The sequence below is a fragment of the Helianthus annuus genome, unplaced genomic scaffold, assembly GCF_002127325.2.
Source record: "Helianthus annuus cultivar XRQ/B unplaced genomic scaffold, HanXRQr2.0-SUNRISE HanXRQChr00c026, whole genome shotgun sequence".
Taxonomy (NCBI): Eukaryota; Viridiplantae; Streptophyta; class Magnoliopsida; order Asterales; family Asteraceae; genus Helianthus; species Helianthus annuus.
Window position 1 is genome coordinate 14,736 of NW_023395542.1, and position 5,102 is coordinate 19,837.

Below are 5,102 nucleotides of genomic sequence, written 5' to 3' on the forward strand. Positions count from 1 at the left end.
GGCCTAAAGATAAAGAACAAAACTTGAAATTCACTCTTAATTATAATATATATAATAATAAAATAATAATTTGAAATTTTAGAATTTGTGAAAACTTGTGTGTCGAGATAATAAGAAAATAACAATAAAAACCTTAACTAAATGGAAATAAAGTTTTTCAAAATTCTACATGCAATGTGTCTGCATGTTAGTAGAAACTAGAAGTGTAACCCGCCGCGATGCGGCAGGGGCTGGATTTATATCTCCCTTCAGCTGGTGCAAAAAAAAAAAAGGTTAGTTACATAAGCAGATGCAAAAAAAAAGTTAGTATCTATGTTTAATTCACATGTTACGTGCCTAACATGGAGCATGTTAGCTAACATAAGTTGCATAAAAGGCATTTTCCTATGCAATGTGGCTTATTGAACAACGGCTTCCAGTTATGGTTCTTTCCCAGCTGGCAACTGCACAAACGGTGTTTCCCATTCCTATCATTCCTAACGTTGGTTTTTTGTTTGTTGAATCTGTAATGTTAAAAAAGACTGGTTAGTGTATTTTGTGTGTTGAGATATGAAAGTATTAATTAAGTGAAGCATTGTGATAAATATCAAACTCTCGTAAAGCCTAAACTTATCATCACATCTTTTTTGCGTAACATTAATATTTGCCTAAATGTTTTGAACATGTATTGACACCCATAACTTAGACGTGGCAGAGGCCTATATGGTTATAGTCTGGTTATAGTTCTTAAGTTTTTATGTTTTGTGGTGTTCTTTGTTCAGATGGGACTATCATTCTTCTAGGTATCAAGAAGCAAAATATGTGATGCCCTTTGGGTCATGCCTTAAACCTGCTCCTATCATCTAGTCTTTAAAAAAATCCTATTAACCTAAGGCAAATCTCAGCCCGAACCAAGCTTGACCAATGACCAGTTACCCATCCTATCCATCTTGTCACGTATAGTTTTTGTCCCTTCATAATCTTAGTGCATGTTTGGCTAAGCTTTTCAAACCAACTTATTTGCTTATTGACTTATCAAAAAGCCAATAAGAAGTTTATAGTGTTTGGCAAATGGAAAAGTGCTTTTTAAAACGACTTTTTGATATGAAGGAAAAGGAGTTTTTGAAAAGTTAAGAGATTGCGACTTCTTGATCAGCTTATAGCTTTTCAAACAACAAATTACCAATATACCCCTTATTTTAGTCATTTTACATCAATAAGCTAAGCCAAACACTTTTAAAAAAAACAACTTATTGACTTATTGGCTTTTCCCACACCATAAGCTAATCCAAACACTTTTTTTAAAAACTCATTTTCAAAAAGTCCTTTTCCCAAAAGTCCTTTTTAACTCTAATAAGCTTAGCCAAACATGCCCTTAAACAAAAAAGTAACGAAACAAAATAACATTAAAAAAACATACCCGTATAGTAGCTTTATGAAGAGCAGAAGAACGCATATAATTGTTCATGTGTCTCAATACTGAGACATCGAGTGGCACTTTCACATCATTTGTATTTCTAATCCTTGGATGACCTACAAATATTTCATTCTATTTAGTTCAAAGTAATCCAAACTAAATTAGCATTAGCACTATACAACAAATGGAAAGACATACTCAATGCTTCAGCAGCCGTCATTCTTTATAGGATTCTTGTTTAATAATAAACGTTTAAGAAATCTTTGGCCTCAGAGGATAATGTAGGCCAAGATACTTCATCAAGCGTTTAAAAACAACCGGGAAAACCGGATTTAGTTCAGGCGCAAAAGGGCCTACTTCCACATAAAAGAATAGATATTCTATGTAGAACTTCTGGCGCCACCTAGTATGCACTTCCAACGATGTCATTAAGCCTTTCGTCTACAAAATATACATGTTTGAAATCAGAAAACAAATAGAATGAGAGAAATGTGTAAAACACAATGACCTGGCCCGGTTGTTGTTTGCTTTACAAAAAGATTTTTGGGTATTCTTGGGAGTGAAGAAAGTGATCATCAAAATCATAGCATCTATCTCTCATTACCAAATAGAAGCATTAAAATTGTTGGAATCAAACACAATTAATAGCTTACTGTTATTCAACGAACATGTCTAGTCGCACCATTAGAAGAGCTAGCTAGCATATGAGACTCCACAAAATGCAAGTTGAGGTCCCTGAAATGACGTATATAAAATCAAAACATATATCGCCTTTCATCTTTTAAAATAACATCAAAAACTTCTAACGGTTAGTAAATTTTAGTTACCCAGCAAGTTTCGTGGCGAGATAAAGAAAGGGCTTCTCAAAGTTGAATTGCTCTTGGCTGAGATCTCATAATACTGCAGATTATTTTATGGAAAGTCAATTCACATTCTTATGTAGAGCTCTAGATAATAATTGCTAACAGATTCCTCCACAATATCAATTACAACTTAACAAAAATATCATATCATAAACTTACATATCAAACACCAACAAATTCATAATAATCAGTAACCCTAGCACCAAAACACTGTATACGTATCAATCAATTTGAGAGTATATATACTAAAGAAAAACATCAATTACACAACCAAAAGCACATAAACAATTTATATTTCCCCGAAGAAAAATGCAAAAATCATAAACATGGCAATATAGATGCACCTGTTTGAGATGAGTTTGAACTTTGGGAGAGTCCCGTAGAAATTTTTGTGAGAATCATAAGCAAACTGTTTCTAGGAGCCAATTGCGGTTGTAAACGATTCCATCTTATGTGAACCACTGTCGGAATCTCTATACTCATCACCGTTTCTGGTTGAGTTGTCGGAGTACGACGTCAACAGAGATGACCGGATGACTGCCACCCGCCGAAACCCTAGTGTGCCGATTCACTCATCTCGTCCACTCTCTCTCCCTCTAGTGTAATCGTGTGGGATAATGAGGAGCAAAAGTGGTTTTGAGTTTTACAGAATTTATGTAAATGGTTTTGTAAAACCATTCAGATTGACATCCAATCCAAAGCATGGTACAAAATTGTCTATACGTGGTACAATCCACTAAGCATTACAGTACCAACCATAATGCACAAATATATTGTAAGTTAGAGTATATATAAATGGAAAGGAGCCTTACGTGTCCCATTTCCAAATTCGTGTCTCATCTCCAAATTCGTGTCCCATTTCAATCTTAATTACGTGTCTAGAATTTTGGCAAGTTGTCATATGCAACAAGTATATATAGACTATTAGAGTGATCATATTAATCTGCCTATCTTTTCTTTCTTTGTACTTCCATCTTGCCAATTTTCCCTGTCTCTAATATTCTATTATTTATAATAATAGTAATAATAATACCCTATCCCGTTTTAAGTATTGTAACTCCCGATCACCGCTACCCTTTTCCTATTGATCCGGAACCCATAACTTATGTCAGGGCTCTGCCTGACTAAGTTCGTTGGGATTCTGTCTCGGGACATCGGAAATAAAGGTTGAATTAGGGGTACTATACTTACTACAAGTGCATTATATATTTTTAAAATAGCTCAGAAGTTATACCCAAGAGTTATACCAGGAGGTTTTCTAGTTAAACCCTAAAGTTACAAATTGAGTCCATTCTCTTTTCTCACCGTTTTGTTCCCTTTTTGTGATTCACCCAAAACTATTATTTATTATTTTATTTTATAAACCCTATTTTGAGACCCCCAAGTAACCTGCACAACTCCTAAAATTTCAGAAACAATCAGAATCAGGACCAGGGCCCCTAAAACTCAGGGGGGGGGGGCATTTCCCATTCGATATTATCATCACAGTTTTATGTGTAATTCGAATTTAATCGATCTGTCGACTCACCAAGGCTTCAAAGACACGTGGCTACCCTATGCTAAAAGGGTCCCCGTCGCGTGGCGCGACCGCGCCATTTTTCAAATATAAATAGAAGGGTGTGGGACTTGATTTCTGGCATTCGTTTGACGTTAAAATTCGTCTTACACTTCGAGATATCACCTGATTACTACCAAACACACACTAGCTCGAATTCTGCTACGATACCGGGTATTAACTTGATCGCTGCTACGATTCAATATCCGATCGATTGAAAACTATCTGATGGATGTTTAAGTGCTGCTCAAAACCCGGGTTATACTTTGTCATTCATCGTGATTCCGACAGGATGTTTGAGTGTCGCCCCGAACTCGGGATATACTCTGTCATTCGTTGCGAATCCGCTGGATGTTTAAGTATCGCACTTTGTCATTCGTCGTGAAGGTTTTAATCTCGTGAGCTTATCGTAAATGCTGTTTTAGTTATTTACCTAGTTTCGTGTGCATTATTGTTTAAAATTAGGTTATCATGCTTATCAATAGGCTAAACTCTACCCCCATACACTTACAATCAAAGTAGATGCTAATTCTCAGAAGAATTTGAATCAGGAAGCTTGTTAAATCAATACTGCATGCTTATAATGTGAGTCATTCTCTTTTTACCAAACTTGCTTTCAAAAAAAAATCATATTTGTTTCCAAAGTTATAATTACAGGGATTAAGTCTTTGTAGTCTTCAATTACAGCCAATATGTGGGGTTTTTGTATACATTACTTGATAAATCGTCACCATTGGACAACGGGTTAGCCAATGGGTGATATGACCATAGTCACAGAAACGAGTCGAGTGACAAATACTGTTGGGTAATTGGTTGATATATAAACATTGTAATCGCTCTTAATACTGTATATTATAACAATGTGTCATTTTATCAAAATGAATGATTCACTCAGTATTTCCTGCTGACAAAACCTTTTAAAATGCATTTCAGGTAATTACAGTAGAATCAGAATAAGAGATGGATACAGCACCCAACAAGACTTACAGAAGTGGCTCATTAAATTAAAATTAAGAATTATCATTTTATGTATTCGGGTTTATCCCATATTAAAAGCTACCTTTATAAAACATGGGTTTATCCCATCTATTTAATAAATAAAATCCGGTGTTTCTAAACTCTGATATTTTTCCTAACTCACGGTCCTGATGAAATTTCCGCTGCAATATTTTTTAAAATAATAACCAGTACCGCTTGGCTGTTTGCGGCTCCCGATTCCGTCCAGGGTGGGTCGGGGATCGTGACATTAGATGTTGAGGATAAACCGTACTAAAGCTCTTGTGCCCTT

The 5,102-nt window shown here is 35.4% G+C and overlaps 1 long non-coding RNA gene across 1 annotated transcript; it reads right to left on the reverse strand.

Annotated features, from left to right (window-relative positions):
• Window positions 1–258: 258 nt before the first annotated feature.
• LOC118489713 lies at window positions 259–3,002 on the reverse strand. Its single transcript, XR_004887705.1, has 6 exons — window positions 2,604–3,002; window positions 2,224–2,296; window positions 2,050–2,131; window positions 1,595–1,837; window positions 1,400–1,512; window positions 259–503 (listed from the first exon to the last, which is right to left on the reverse strand). It is a non-coding gene; the product is annotated as an uncharacterized LOC118489713 (long non-coding RNA).
• Between the last annotated feature and the right edge of the window lie 2,100 nt (window positions 3,003–5,102).